Source organism: Teleopsis dalmanni, chromosome 2 (genome assembly GCF_002237135.1).
Source record: "Teleopsis dalmanni isolate 2A chromosome 2, ASM223713v2, whole genome shotgun sequence".
NCBI classification, from domain to species: domain Eukaryota; kingdom Metazoa; phylum Arthropoda; class Insecta; order Diptera; family Diopsidae; genus Teleopsis; species Teleopsis dalmanni.
In genome coordinates this window covers 86,364,170-86,382,030 of record NC_051847.1, presented here as the reverse complement: position 1 = coordinate 86,382,030, position 17,861 = coordinate 86,364,170, and positions in this window count along the sequence as shown.

The following is a 17,861-nucleotide window of genomic DNA, read 5'->3' as shown; positions in this document are numbered from 1 at the left end:
AGTGATCTTGGAAATATTTCTTGTATTTAATTATTCGTAAATAATTTTTTGAGACAGCAAATACCAGAAAACGAACTCGTGCCCTGCCAAATTTGTTCTCATAGTCAGCGCACCTTACTGACCCAAAGCCGTACTTAATTTTTATGTTCGCACATTTTTGTGGAGTTTTATGTTTTTGCTGTGAAAGTTTTATTAACAAATTCACTTGCTGTATATTATTAGATTATATTAGAACGAAATCATAAATAGCTGTAGAATAATAAAGTTAATTAATTATATTTTCATTTTTAATTGTTAAATTTCAATATAATTCTTTCTTATGTGTAGAACCTAATCTAGGAACGTAATGCTGAGAAAGTCATGCTAATGTTACTCCACAAGTGGCACGGGCGAGACCAATTTTTGTGAATATAAGTTATAATTTGATGTCAAATTTTTCAGATGGAAGCGACTATTATATTCAATAGAAACTAGAAACACTGTTTGAAATACACTAGTTTCTATTAAATATAATAGTCACTTCTTTTAAAAGTACTACTTTTTCATGGATTCTATTTTAATGTCTAAATGTAGTATATGAGTCTATGGCTCATTATCATCCCAGAATCATATGAATAAATCATAAAATATTAAATATTAAAATATATGAAAACAAAATTATGGATATACTTAATTTCTTCATGGTTTTAGATACTGATGTCAAACGACTGGTCACAACAAATTGTTAATATCATAGATAAGCAAATACATGCAATTTAAAAATGTGAAAATAAAAGAAAATATATGTCCAATACCAACAGAAAAAAATCTGTATATGATATGATTAATAATTAATAAGAACTGTATCCGAAATGTATCCAAAAATATATTAAGATAATTTAAAGCTCATCGCCTGCACAGATTTCATTAATAAGCAGAAAAAGTAGATGGAAAGGGGATGTTGAAAATGACGTGAGAAAAATTAATGCGCAATGTAGAGAAGCAGTACATGGTTCTATAAGTCCTCTGATAGAGTAAAAATATTTACCATCACTTATTATACAACGCAAATGCTGTAAATGTTAATTATAAGACTGGCTTGGCTGTGTTTTTTATAAAATTGACTGCAGTCATGAATGACTACAGATTTAGTTATGGAGAGTACAGTTTCATACATAACGTGGCGTATGTACATACCGAACGGTATATATATATATATGTACTGCAGTCTGTGTGTTAACAAGGAATTCTACTCATCATCAAAGTAAATTATATACAATACTTCTCTTCTATATCCCACGCTTCATCCCTTGACTGTAGCATTAAACTTACAGAAAGTTAATATTAATTTTTATACAAACAAGTGGGTGTGATTGGACATGACACATTGACTTATTGAATAATTGCAAAGTTACAAGTAATGACATCATAATGCTTCAATAAATTCAAATAATTGATAATAAAAATTTTAAACATAAATCTCATTTTTACTTATCATCTCCGGTGCTTTTATTTCTACATCTTCTCACCGAATTTTATTTTTATTTTTCTTTTGAAATAATCTCTTCGGACATAAATTGAACACAGTAAAGTTCAATTATATATACAAATATAGTATATATATATACATAGTATATATATTTGTATAATCATTTATATTTATATATAACATTTATTACAACTTTGTTTCTTTAATCTTCAGACATTTTAAAGTTGTTAAGTTTTTATGGTCAAAAGCACTTCTAAGTATATATCGGTGTAATTTTATTTTTAAGTATCTATATGTTTATTTATTTATTTATACAGTTTAAATGCCAAATATAATCAAAACTAAATTGAAAAAGAAGAAACAAGAGCATTTTTTTTCAGTGTGCAGAAAAAAGAATATTGTACTTACTTAGTATACTTAAGGGATAATAAATTCAAAGTATAATATTATCGAATAGATCAAAGACTTTCTTTGATAATGTGTTTTAAAAATATAAAATTATATATTCAATATTATGGAATTAATTATCATAATTTATATATTATTATATTCTAATTAATTTAAATAATGAGTTAGATTATTAGTAATTTAAGCAGGTGTTAGTAATATCCTAAGGGGAACCCTTAATCCTTAATAACAATTACAACTAATACAACATTTGGGTTGTGAGATTAATAGTAGGTTAAAGTAGTTATCAAGATTAAATCATCCATCTCGTTATTAAATTTTATATAAACTTTATAAAATACTAAATATCACTTCGGCTGAGATTAATGTAAAATATCAATTAAATGGAGATAAAAATGAGTACAAATGCTTAGTTGGTTCCTATATAGATCGAATTAAGTTTTGTATGGAATAAATTTCTTTGTATATAGTGTGAATACAGGTAACATCAATAAACTATCAGTGATTCACCATTTAAAATTCTTCATAGGAAATACTTTTTACGCCTTCTTTGTAGATGTCAATACTGCGTTCGACAAAATATCTAGAATGACCTTTCTCGTATATTAAATTCATTGAAAATACCTTCGATAACAGCAAATTTGATAGAAATTGGTAAACAAGTAGAAGTGTAGGACTGGATTTTTTGTCTTTTTAGGAATTCACATGGGAATTAAACTGGACTGTCTATTTCATTCTTACTAATTTTAAAACAGTTATCGGAACACACTCACATTCACCTCTCTTCAACATAGCTTTGGAAAGCAATATAGCACCACTTCCGCCATATATAAGACTTCACAACCCAAATCTCAAATATCTTTAAGTCGCCAATGCGAACGTACGGTGCTAGTAGCCTTTAATCTTGCCAAAGAACATTATCCCATAGCACCTTTGTAAATGACTTGGTGTAATAACCTATAGCTAATTCAACAAACCGATGGATATATGACAATCTTATATGCAGCTCTTATATGCTGTTTTGATTTTAAATATAAGGTGTAGAAAGCCAGGAAATTAAAACAAGATTTTGCCGAAAGCAGTGTTCTTTCATCGATATTGTTTATATAATCTCTATATATTCAACCTCTCGGATCTTCTCAAGTGTGTCAGTTTCATATCCTATGCCGATGACTGCATAATTCCAGCTATCTACTAGGACCCATTTTCATTGTGTAACAAGATAACTACCTACCTACTGGTCCATATAATTCCACTAACTATCACCAATAAAATCTTCTGTCTTCCTTATTACTTCCTGAACTGAAGAGGTATCCATAATTTTGCAATACAATATCTGTAAATTAAAAATACCCACCACCACCATACTTCTTCGTACTCGACAGTATGTCGACTTTTTCTGCACGTGTCACGATAATTTGCAGTTGGCTGAAGTCACGCAATAATGTTTTGAAGGCTCTAATAAGTTTTTCATGGGGTCAAGACAGGAAATCCTAGTGCGGTCTATGTAGCACTCGTATGGACCCCACAACTCTGTGAGACGCAAAAAAAATTACATCCAAACTTGTCAAAACACGGCTTTACGAATTCCGACCGGCTGTTATCGCATGTTGACCATCTTAATCGCATATTGACAACTACAACTACAACCACAACTACAACCACAACTACTATCACAACTACAACCACAACTACAACCACAATTACAACCACAACTACAACCATAACTACAACTTCAACTACAACTTCAACTACAACCACAGCTACGAGAACTACAACTACAGTTACGATTTAAATTACAACTACAACTGCGAGTACAACTACCACTGCAACTACAAATACAAATACAACTACAATGACAAATACAACTACAACTGCAGCTAGAACTACAACTACAACTGTAGCTACAATTTCAATTACAACTATAACTACAAATACAACTATTAATATTACAATTGCAGCTACCGCTGCTACTAATATTACCAGTACTATTACTACTGCTACTACTACTAATACTATTATACTCATACTATTATGGCTTCCGTTACTATTATGACTTCTACTGCTCTTATGATTTCTACTACTATTATGAATTGTACTACTACTGCTATTACTATAACTACTACTACTGTTACCTGTGCCTATCATTGGAGCAACTATTACTTCTACTTCTATTGCAACTACCTGTACTTAAATTACTACTTCTACTACTTTTAATACTATTGTTAGTACTACTGCTATAATTACACTACAGTTATATTTAAATTGTCCTATTCACTCACATGTACTAAAATAAAGCAGAAATTATACTAAAGTTAAAGGCAAGCAATCTGTGGACTAACATACATCCCTATATTGTTTAATCTGTACTGAAGCATTTTACTACAAAACTCTGTTTCAATTTAAATAGAATACGAGTATATCAAGAATATTATCACCTTTAGACGCTTAGACTTTAGGCTTTTTTCACTCTGCGGATGCACATAAAAAGCGATTCATAGATGCAAACATAAAATTCTTATAAAAAACATATAATAAATTTTATATGAGGAACATTTGTTCTTTATTGAGATTTTATACTAAAACATATCGCAATGTGTCAAAACCGATCCCACTTCGCAAACGAATGTGTCCGTCCATGGGTTACTTTATGTTTATTGCTATTTTTAAAAGTTTAAATTCTGCGAATCTGTCTTTAATGCCAAAAATGGTGTGCGGCTACAAATTACCGGGTAGACGTGTAAATATTTGATGGCGAAATTTTTCATTATTATCGTCTTGATAGCAAGGGCAGTCAGGACAATATTTAAGGGGTTGGTTTCCGAGTTTGGGTCGCACACCAAACGAAATTGAATGAATAAAAAATAAAAATTTAAGGTTCTTAAATTTTTAAAGCTTAACATTTATATTGAAGCCCTTAAAGTTGTTAAATGTTTAAGATTATATCTGCAGAGTAATCACCAGAGACCAAAGAAAGGCGTAAAGTTTTACTTATAAAAATAAATAAAACAAAGATGAAAGAAATAAGAAATAAAACCTTAAAAATTTCTTATTGTGGGCTAAAAAAAGATGATTAATACTAAATTGCATTAAAAAGGAAGTAATTGACCTTATTTGAGGAATGTATGAGGAAGAAGAAGTAGATTAGAGTAAGAATACTCAAGTTGTTGTTATGAAAGACAAAATGTTCTAAAAGTAAAATAAAAATTATACTTAGCAGTAAATTATTAAAAGTAGTAGAAGACTAAATTACTAAATGTTCCTATCACTAAATTCTCCAAACCACCACAAAATAAATTCTTAATTCTATCACTAAAACCTTTTTTGCTGCAGTTTAGTAGCATAAGTAAAATAAGAATATGAATTTTTTAAAATGATATATTTAACTTAATGATATATCAATAAATATTATGAAATTCATATAAGATATAAAGATGATCAAATAACTTCAGTTTACATCTGTTTTTAACATTGCATTCTTTGAACAGGTATTTTTTAATTAAGAATTTTATGTCATATGATATGAAATCTATTTTGAATAGAAAGAAATAGTAATGCCAAGGAAATTACAATTCTAAAACAAAAATCTTAAAACAACTAAATTCTTGGACTGACCATACAGCGGCTTTGGATATCGCCTAATATCAATTATTAGTTCTCTTTAAGAAAATCTATTGGTTTAATTGGCCATATCAAATTTTTAGATTACATATATCAGGCAATTGAGACCTCTTAGCTTTGAATCATGAACTCGTGTGTTAACATGCAAAGCCAACTAATTTGTGTTATTCAATTTTAGAGTTTTAGTAATTTTTGTTGTTATTTTATAACCTAACGCATAAAGCACAGTTATATAAATTATCTTAATTATTGTTAATTACGGGCTTTTCAAACTTCAACACTATTGTTTGTAGAGAACATATCTACATATTTAATTTCAGTTTTACTTAAATTTAATTAAGAATTTAGATGATGATGGATAGTAGATTCAAGTGACAGCTTAGGCTCTAAACGTAGACTCAGTGGAAAACCCCAGTTACAAAGGTATACGGAGTATTCTATGTAAAACTTCTTTATTTTAATAGAACAGGCAATGTCTTTAAACTTGTTTGATGATGATATTGATGATGTTGGACAGATATTTGAGAGAAAAAGAATTGAAACAGCAAATTATATACGGACTTCAAATTAATTAAAGAAAATTCGAATATTTTCTAATTTTGATGATGAGTTGATGATGATGATGACTTGGCAGTACTTGAAACAATATTGTATGTTTAGTCAAATTTCAGTAAATTAATTAAAAGTTTTCGTTGTTGCTGTTTCATTACTGTTTGATCCCTTCTAATTTAAAAATAATTCGTTTTCGTCATTAGACGCGTTATATTTGACTTTAAAAATTAACATTTAGACAGAACCTAAAGTTGATAAAAATATTCTGTACTGAAAATGGATAGAGTAGGTCAATACTCTATCCATTTTTTATTCTGTAAACCGCAGGTCTTGTGAGACAATTCTTGTCAATATGAGGATTATTTTGAACGCAATGCCATAATGGCATTATGAGTACTATCCAGAATTGTTAATAACATGTTGATGGTATTGCCAATCTTTTTTATTTCTTTATTTATACGTTAAGTTACACTAGCAATTATTGATGACTTCTTGATGATCTTTCCTGATATGATCTGTCACTTGATCGGCATTTGATAACTAAATAAATAATTTATTTAATGGGACGACTAATATTAGATGGAATAGGGCTAGGCTTATTTTTGATTGTTCTTCCAGTTGTATTTTAAATTATTTAACTTATATATGTCTTTGTTACTAACAGTGTGTCTATGAAATATACTACCTATAGATTTAATGAATGTTTATTAAAGTTTATTTATCATTTTTATGTAGTTTATATATTCGTTTTTTAAGGTATAATTAATTTTATTATTAAAATTTTTAAAATAATAAAATTAATTGTCAAAGTAAAAATTTGCATTAAATTTATTGTGTTAAATATAAAGTAATTATCTTTTTCTAAAATTACTCGTATGGACAATTCAATTCGTATGTATTATTATGCAAACCCATATGCAGATACTCGTATATATGAAAAATGTTTATAAATATATATATATGTATGTATAAAATTTGTAAAAATATATTTGAAAAATGTTTGTAATTCTTTTCATTTTTTGTTTTTTGCAAAAAGCTCTAATAGGTGTGTTCTCAGCTGTGGTTAAAATAATGTGAATATATTTCACTTTCCAGGACAGCATTTATTATACTATATTGTATGTGAATCGCTAATAAAAATGCATTTGCATCCTTTTTTACTGTAAAATATGTTTACAAAAAAAAAATGAATTGGAAAAATTTGCATTAAAATTATGGCGACATGACAATTTTATTTAAGGTGGTCAAATGTGTTGGAAAATATGGCACTCATATTGAATATTTCATTGGTTGTATGTTTAAATAATTTTATTATGTATTCATATGGATAAATAGCCTTCTATTATATGTGCTACTTGTTTTTTATTTTTTTATTTTTTGTGGTGAGGATGTGGAATACCATAGTCGAAATGGTGTGCCTGACTCCCTAACATTAATATGTAGTACACGATCTAAAACACCCCCTCTTCGGCAAGACTTATTCCCTCTTGATACCACTTTCGCATTACTCTTTTATGCTCTTTTATGTTATGTCATTTTCGATCTGCATCCAGACCTCCACTGATTAATCACATTTTTTTGGTGTCTGCACTATTCATTTGCCTAGTGTCTGGTTCTTCTTTCTAGGCCTAATTTCTTCGCATTGAGGACTTGAATCATATATGGCTCTATCGTTCGCCAGCTCTCTGGGTTCGCTCTTATCTTTTCTACTATACTTTCTAGATTTTTTAGTACAATCTTAGCGATTATCTTTTCTTTAAATGGGAGCCACCTATTACAATTAAGAAAAGTGTACTCTGCGTCATCGCAGTCTCCGTCGCCATAAATGCAGTCATGTACCATAGATCCGCCTTTCCCATGCGGTACAGGTAATGATCAAAGTATCCATGTCCGATGTTCGTTTGAGCCAGGTGATTATATTTGGTATCACTCTAGCAGTCCATCTTCCTTGAGTGCTATTATTCCATCTTTACTGCCACATCGTGTCCGCACTATTCATTTGCCTAGTGTCTGGTTCTTCTTTCTAGGCCTAATTTCTTCGCATTGAGGACTTGAATCATATATGGCTCTATCGTTCGGCAGCTCTCTGGGTTCGCTCTTATCTTTTCTACTATACTTTCTAGATTTTTTAGTACAATCTTAGCGATTATCTTTTCTTTAAATGGGAGCCACCTATTACAATTAAGAAAAGTGTACTCTGCGTCATCGCAGTCTCCGTCGCCATAAATGCAGTCATGTACCATAGATCCGCCTTTCCCATGCGGTACAGGTAATGATCAAAGTATCCATGTCCGATGTTCGTTTGAGCCAGGTGATTATATTTGGTATCACTCTAGCAGTCCATCTTCCTTGAGTGCTATTATTCCATCTTTACTGCCACATCGTGTCCGCACTATTCATTTGCCTAGTGTCTGGTTCTTCTTTCTAGGCCTAATTTCTTCGCATTGAGGACTTGAATCATATATGGCTCTATCGTTCGCCAGCTCTCTGGGTTCGCTCTTATCTTTTCTACTATACTTTCTGGATTTTTTAGTACAATCTTAGCGATTATCTTTTCTTTAAATGGGAGCCACCTATTACAATTAAGAAAAGTGTACTCTGCGTCATCGCAGTCTCCGTCGCCATAAATGCAGTCATGTACCATAGATCCGCCTTTCCCATGCGGTACAGGTAATGATCAAAGTATCCATGTCCGATGTTCGTTTGAGCCAGGTGATTATATTTGGTATCACTCTAGCAGTCCATCTTCCTTGAGTGCTATTATTCCATCTTTACTGCCACATCGTGTCCGCACTATTCATTTGCCTAGTGTCTGGTTCTTCTTTCTAGGCCTAATTTCTTCGCATTGAGGACTTGAATCATATATGGCTCTATCGTTCGGCAGCTCTCTGGGTTCGCTCTTATCTTTTCTACTATACTTTCTAGATTTTTTAGTACAATCTTAGCGATTATCTTTTCTTTAAATGGGAGCCACCTATTACAATTAAGAAAAGTGTACTCTGCGTCATCGCAGTCTCCGTCGCCATAAATGCAGTCATGTACCATAGATCCGCCTTTCCCATGCGGTACAGGTAATGATCAAAGTATCCATGTCCGATGTTCGTTTGAGCCAGGTGATTATATTTGGTATCACTCTAGCAGTCCATCTTCCTTGAGTGCTATTATTCCATCTTTACTGCCACATCGTGTCCGCACTATTCATTTGCCTAGTGTCTGGTTCTTCTTTCTAGGCCTAATTTCTTCGCATTGAGGACTTGAATCATATATGGCTCTATCGTTCGCCAGCTCTCTGGGTTCGCTCTTATCTTTTCTACTATACTTTCTGGATTTTTTAGTACAATCTTAGCGATTATCTTTTCTTTAAATAGGAGCCACCTATTACAATTAAGAAAAGTGTACTCTGCGTCATCGCAGTCTCCGTCGCCATAAATGCAGTCATGTACCATAGATCCGCCTTTCCCATGCGGTACAGGTAATGATCAAAGTATCCATGTCCGATGTTCGTTTGAGCCAGGTGATTATATTTGGTATCACTCTAGCAGTCCATCTTCCTTGAGTGCTATTATTCCATCTTTGTTGCCACATTTCGATGGTTTGCTCCTGATCTTCTCTTACTATTTGTTGAGTATGTATGTATGTATATTTATTTTCATTTTAAAATTTCAGTTTTACAGTATGATTAGTGAGTCTTAAATTAAGATATAAATAAATATAATCGAAATAACGACTGTGACACATGTCGTCCGTTGTTGAGTATAGCAGTCAATTATTTTCTTGTATTTTTTTCATTTGCTTAAATATCAATTGGAGTTACACCTGCTATTACAAAAACTGCTTCCGCTGAGTCAGTGTGATATGCTAATGTAATACGTAGATCCACCCTTTTATCCACTGCTGTTATTTCTTTTCTACGTACGTCTGCTCACACTTCGCTACCATATAGAACGATGGCGTTTACTGTTGCCATCAACAATTTCCATTTTTCGCAACGGGTCCTTTAAGCCATTAGTTTGCTTAAAACAACAGTGGCCTTTACTGCTTACTACTGCATGCTTTATTTACGCCCAAAACGTGAGTTTCTCACCGAGTCTTATTCCAAGGTAGTTAATCGTTTTTAATATCCTCATCGTCCACATCGTTATTTACTCGCATCTATATTTCCCTACTTATATTTATTAATATTATCTCTGTTTTATGAGTAACCATCTGTGAGCCAGCGTGCTTAACCAGTCATGAATTCTCAACATGACTTGTGTGAGTTTTCTTTGCAAAATGTCATCATAAGAGATATTTGATAACTCAGGCCCCAAGATTGATTCTTGCGCTATTTCAGTCGTTATTTGTATCGTTTTTAATCCATTTTTTGTTGAATAGATTAATTGTCGGATTAATTGTTTGTTAAGTAACGTCTAATAAATCTGCTTATAGAAGTGGGTACTTGGAAGCAATCTTCTATTGATTATATATGTTATTGTTATATAAAAATTAAAATTTTAAATTTTAATTTAATGTGAGAATACCAGCTTCCATTGCGCTGGTATTCTCACATTTGTTCAATTGTCATAAGTATATATATGACAATTATAGTTATAGTTATATTTATTCAAGATATATAAATAAAAGAACATTCTGACGGTTTTTTAGAAAAATATGGAGTAAAGTTTAATATTCAATAACAGAGTGGTACCAAATAATACATAGAGAAAGGAAAGGAGAACAATATGAATATCTGCCACTTATTTAGTTATTAATTACCAAGTATTGAATTAGTTAGAATTTCATTATAGTTTTATTATACCAGAAACTCACATGGAGCGGTATAAAGGGGTCAACTAATAGAACGAGCTAGGTATGTAAACAAAACTGATCGTAAAGCAATACAGAAATACTCAAGTTATATAAAAAGGGGGATTGTTACCAATGCATTTACTACTACGCTTGCTTCATGACTACACTTGGTCATATTTGAGAATAGTTATATAAACTAATTAGAGGTCTTTTCTACAATTAAAATGTATAATCCAATAAAATTGCATGTAAAATTAGTTTTTCGTATAACATGTATTTCGCAATCAATAATAAGCCTTTTCTTTTGTAAGCACCTCACAAAAGAACAACTGCTTATTTTAAAATTAACATATGAGGCAACAACACTGCTGGCTTATTCAGTCCAACCTTTTTGACACCGCTTAACGAATAAGCAGTTCAAATCACATGATTGCCAAACCAAAAACTCATCTATTGTTTTTGAAAGTAAATTTCCAGTTGACTGTCAACATATGTGTTTGTTAATTATTCGTATTTCATAGTTGTTAATTTTTGTACTTATTATTTTAGTGTTAAAAATGATTATTCAAAATCGAAACTAACTTTTATTTTTAAATTTAAATTTTACATATAAAAACCTGTCAGATACCAAAACAAAAACTACCAGTTTTTCCTGAGTTGCCATCGAAAGTAGTCCTTATGTTATATTGTTCTTTTGCGAAATTCTTACAAAAGAATAAACCTACTAATGAAAGTAATACATTAAATTTAGGATTTCCCAGGAATTATTACTTTTCGTGCCAGAGATTACATTAAAATTTAAATATTATAAAAGCGTAAACTTCAAAACTTACACAAGATATGTCGGTATAACATACATGTAGTATAAATATATATATAATAATATACTACCTGCCAAGTTTCATGATTTTTGTTACTTTTTTGGTGTCATATAAAGTGATATAATATTTTTTAATTCACTATCAGTTGCTAACCGAATATTATCTAATGTTAATAACTCTATTAAGGACTCAAAGTTCATATTTATTGATTGATTTATTCTAATCAAGTTTAGCATACATTTTAGTTCATCAACTTAAAATTATATTCAATGAGTACATCAATTCGTTGAACAATATGTTGATATGAAGAGATAAAAAGACAACTGATAAGTAACTGGTAATAGAGTTGATAAGAGGATTGATAAGATATGAGATAGCATTTTAGGAGTATAAATAAAACAAAATTATTGAACGGCAAAAATATAATGTGTATTTATAGAAACATGGAAAAAAGTGGAAGTATATGAAAAAGATATGTATGAAACATACATACTGAGTAACTTGCTGTTTATTCGATTAATATTCATACTTCATATTACTTCACTTTCAATTAAACATCGGGGAGACAATATTAGAAACTCGGGAGTTTTCTCAAATTTATATTGAGAAGTATATTCTTTATATAAATAGCGGATAACTATCCGCTAGCATATATCAAGCGAAAGTTTTCAGGATATAAGAGGCATAAAAGGTACTAATTACAGAATATACATTTAAAAACAACTTCAAGTTGCAGGAAGAGGATCTGTTATGCGATAAGTTCTTGCAGAACCACATCAATGATTATACTGAAAAGACCTATTGACAAACCATATAGGTGGATGAGTTTTGCAATAAATAATACTATTATACTATCACTATGACCTGAATACAAATATTTTCGCTTATAAGCAAACATGTAGAGAATGTTTATAGGTTAACAACCGAATGGATTAAACGTTAAAAATTGTGCTATTACTAACTTCGGGATTATTCGAAAATGTCAATAATGTAACCAGCCAGAAGAAAACTAAATTATCGTTTATTAAGTTTCAAAAGCACAGAAAAGTGACTTTTGGTAAGCCATTCTTCAATAATCAATATTTAATCAAAATTTTTTTAATTTATGCTTTTCAAACGCCTTCCAATATCTTTTACTTTATTCCATTTTTTGAATGATTCAGATGTTTTGATACTATAAAGATATTTGATGAGAATGTTAAGTCGTATTAACAGTTTAGTCATGTTGTATGTATATAGGTTAGTATAATAAACTTTAATAAAATATAGAAAAGGACACAGTTTGATATAGTTATAGGTTACATAAAGTGGAGGGAGGAACAATTCCTCCTCAAATAACTAAACAGTCATAATAAATTCTAACTAATTAGGAAGAGTTATTAAATTCAGTTAATATAAATCAGTGGTTCCTATTTCTTTTTTGCTTAAAGTAGTAAAAAAACCATTCAATCCTTTGAAAGTCCATTTTAGGTGTGAGAACTATTGAAATAAACCAATTTAATTAAATAAAGTTAAATTAAATTAGTGAAAATTTAGTCCAGCTTTTTAAATATACCAGGATATAAAAAAATCCCTAACTAGATATAAAAAAATAGCTTTGTTAGGGTCTAACAGTAATTTCAATTTTTTTAACCTTTCTTTAAAATTTTAAAATATTTATCTTAAAGTATAATTTTCACTTACTCGTAAGTGCAAAGTGGTTTAAAAATAATTCCTTTTGAAGAAAATGCACATAAAATAAAGGCTGTCTAAGAAAGATAGACTATTATTTTATACAAAATGAAATCCAGAACAAATGTTGAGAACAGTGATATGTATGGATATCACATACAAGACATATTGATAACTTACTCCTTAAAAGCAACATAAAAGTATTTATGTTTCTTTTTTGAAACACTAAACCATTTTTAAAAGAAATGACACTAACGCAATATCGCATTACTTTTGAATGGAATTTTTCTAGCTTAGAGAAATTTTTTACAGTGTTTCATTATTTCATAAAGTTTATGAAGTCGCATCGTGTAAACGAGTTTATGTTGATATACAGTGCAGCTGAGTGTAACGTGTACGATTTCAACGGTTACCACGTTGTAGAGTTTTATGGTTAGGTTCCGCTGTTATTGTGTGGTGAGGAGCGGTGACGAGCGGTATGGTGCGATGTGGTGCGATGTGGTTATAACTAATGTTGCATGCACATGTCCGCTTGTTATCAATTTTCCACATTTTCCAACCATCGAAAAACATTTTTCAATATGTGATTATAAAATGCGGGTTGGGTGGCGGTCTATGACTTTGCACAAACACTCAACGTAGAAGCAATGCTTCAACTTTATTGGATATTTTCGCATGAACTTGTGATGTTACGGTATACGAGTATTTGATATTGATATGGACATGTTACTGAAATGTAGGGTATTAAAATTGTAAAGGGTGTGTTTTTATTTGACTGTATTATTTCATTAAGCTAATAGGTAAGTGGTTTAGCTATCAACAGGTGTTAGGTTACGACTTGTAATTTTAAATAAAATAAATTAATGATTTAAAAAAATTAGTCAAATAATTACAAGTAATTGAAATTTATTAGAAATTTTTTCAAAGGAAAAATAATGCAATGAAAAATAAAGCGCCTTAATATAGGCATTAAATATTATATTTTGTTAAGGTATAAATTTTTTTTACAATTTAAATTAATAATAATTAATTTTAATTTTTTTTAATACGGTGTTTCATAACATTATATCGATTTCATTGGAGGAAGTTGTTCAAATTGAAACCGTAAAGCTCATCTCAACTGATATATTAAACTTGTTTAAGCTCATTTAAACTCATCTCAACTGTTTTACGATTTTTTAAACTAATTTGAAATATGTTTAAACTCATTTCTACTTATTTAAACTCATTTTAACTTATTTAAACTGGTTTTAACTTATTACAACCTATTTAAACCCGTTGAAACTTATTTAAATTCGTTAAAACTTATTTAAACTCATTTAAATTCAATTAAACTTGTTCATGAATCATTGAACTAAACGAGTTTAATGATAAATTAATGTTTCTTTTTTTTTTGTATAAAAGATCTGAGCAAAAAAATAATGCCAATTTTTAAGCTAGCACCATATACTTTGCATTCAAAATACTCGAAAAAATTTTCGGGATTTGCTTTTAAAAGCAAAGTCTAATATCTAAACAGAATTGGTTTAATTTCATAATATAAATAATATAATATACGCATAAATAACTAGTATATATATTTATATATATATATATGTATATATAATTTTCTATGGCGTTCACATCAAATATATAAGGTGGGTGATAGTAGATAGCGCTGGCTGGCGTAGACCTGATAAATTAATATTAAAGTTATCAAAGCAAATAATGATGGTTTACATCATTATTTGCCTAAAGATATCTTGAGATTTTTAGAAAATTTGTAGAGGTCTTTTGCGCCCCTTTTATGCTCTATAAATTGTAGTATTGAACTTACATTACATAGTTTAATTTTTTTTTAGTCGATATAAGATACCACCAAAGAACTTGTTTTTAATACATCAATACCGTAAAATTATAGTAAAGTCATGTCACGTATTATGGGTCTCATTCTCTTCCCCACAAAATTCACAATTTTCATTAGAATAAATTGCTAGTTTGTAAAAATTAGAATTAGAATTCCTCTAATAACAGAGGAAAGAGATCCTCTAACAGAGGATCAGAGACAAAAGACCAAGATTTATTTCTTCAAACATATGTTAGCTATAATTTATTCTACGTTTTAGAGCTTCTAGTATCAGGAGAGAATCACTCGACTATCCTATTGGTCTAAAAGAATAAAATTCTCATCTTCTTTTAGGCTGTCACCTCAGAAAGAGGCAATTATATGACAGCATCGTAACTCATTAGATAACGTGATAGCATAAACGTACTCCATTTTACTGCGCAAGAACGTTTTTTTCGGAATTGTAGAGATAAAGAAATATAGGTCAGTATCTCCCACGCTTTGAATTTTCTAGTATTACGCAAAAATAAAATCTCTCGCCCTAGTACTCCCCTATTGGTTCAAATGAGTGATAGTCTCATCTTTTTTCAGATTAAGACCAAATTCAGTCACGTCGAAAAGAGCCCATTTCATAAGAAGGTAACACAGGCCATCGTGATCTATTATCGTGGTAATACGAAGATCCTCTCTTCTACTGAGGAAGAACTTTTTTTCGTAATTGTAGTGATTAAATAGTACAGAATCTCTTATTTATATTAGTGCTGTCATGCTAATAGCGTCTTTTCTCACTTGTCAGTGGAGTAGCTAAAAATTAGCAAATTCCACAATAAATGTTCAATTCTTTGAACTATATGACTTCAATTAATTCATGTGCATATTATTATTTGTATTTATTTATTTATATATGCATATATATATATACATGTATATAAATTTATTTAAAATAAATATGGTTATATTATTCTTATTCCTTATTTTTAATGGTGTAAACTCTCTTAAAATTGAGAGTTTAAGAAACTTATTAGTTTTAAAAATCGAATTTCTTCTAAGTTACAAATTTTTTCATAGAAAACAAAATCAATTCAATTCTTTTATTTTTATATATTCAGCAAAAACTTTTTCAACTGCTTTCAACCATAATTCTCATATCCGCTTCATCATAAATTGATCCCTATATAATCGTCACTTTCAACCAATTCCTTGCCAGACGATTAAAATATGAGAACACAACTTTGGAATAAGTTTTCCTTCATATTCTCATTTTATCTTTCTTCACATCTTTTATTTTGAATTCCTCAAATTCGATTTCAAAAGGATTAGTATTGTTGTGTAAAAATTTTTAATCCATGCAAATTGGATAAAAGCACCTGTCAGCGTAATTGGTACTCGGATGCATTAATATCATTAGATAGAAATAATACGGATTAAAAAGGATTTTAATTGATGAAGACATTGATATGTAGAATAGAAATTGGAAAAAAAAGCACTTACAAGGATATAAGCTATAAAAATTGAACAAATCAATAGAAGCTACTTTTGTCTAATAGAAAAAAAGAAGAGTTCAAGAGGAGCCGCATAGCTATTGTTTATTTTAGTGAACGGAATGGAAGATTTAAGTAATAAATCCTTGTGCTTAACTAATTGAATTAAATGCTTTTTAAAAATGGTCTCAATATAGACTACCATATGTTAAGGTCTAGTATAACGTATTGAATTGAAAATGTACCTAAAAAATGTTTTTCTGCCATCAAATCATGTTGGTTATAGTAGGGTTGCCTGCCTCATTGATGAATGTCTGTATAAAGTAAACTTAGATATTATCTGGTGACAAAGTAAGGGAAAATATACAAGTAAATAATTTTTTTTTATTAGGTTAATTCCATTTTGTTAGTTATTCAAGTATAGGTTTTCGTGCCATCGTTGACAATTTATTCTGTGTTTAGGGTATATCGTCAAGGGTGTTTATTGCACATTGTTTTGCACTAACTCACAACTTCCGTTTCCGTCTTACAATATATAAACACATGTGTCATATAAACATTTGTATATTTTTGTACGTAAGAACCCTTTAAAGAATAACAATACATGGACTTATTTTGAAAAGTATAACAATTTGCTTTTAATATCGAAATAAATTTTAATTTTCATAAAATATTTTTTAACATATAAGTTATATAATTATTTATATAACACTTATTTATAAATTTATCATATTTATTAAATATTATCCAAAAACTTACCCACTTAGTAGTGCCATATGTTAGATTTTTATATTGTAATTTAACCATTTTTTTCATAAATTTATTAAATTTACTTTCATTAAATGTTTTTATCACATAAGTTAGCATTTTTAATAATCCATTGTTTTTTTTTCATATACATTTATTTTTCTTTGCTCTTAATTATCGAAAAATTCTATTCATATAAATTGACTTTCACTTTATCATATTAACATTTTTAAAGTTCTATGTAAGAAATTTAAGCACACGCCGCAATTGGATGTCCTTTCCTGTTGAGTTCCAACGACTAACTGTTGTTAGTTTTGATAATTTATCTGGCATCATGAATCGCAATTCGGCATTTCTTGTAAACAACTGCCCGCAGTAGTCAATAGTGTAGTGTCTCGGCTCCATCAAAGTACACGTTCGACTCTGCCTTTTTGTAGCTCCTACTAGTAAGCTTATTTGCATCATTCTGTTGCTGTTTC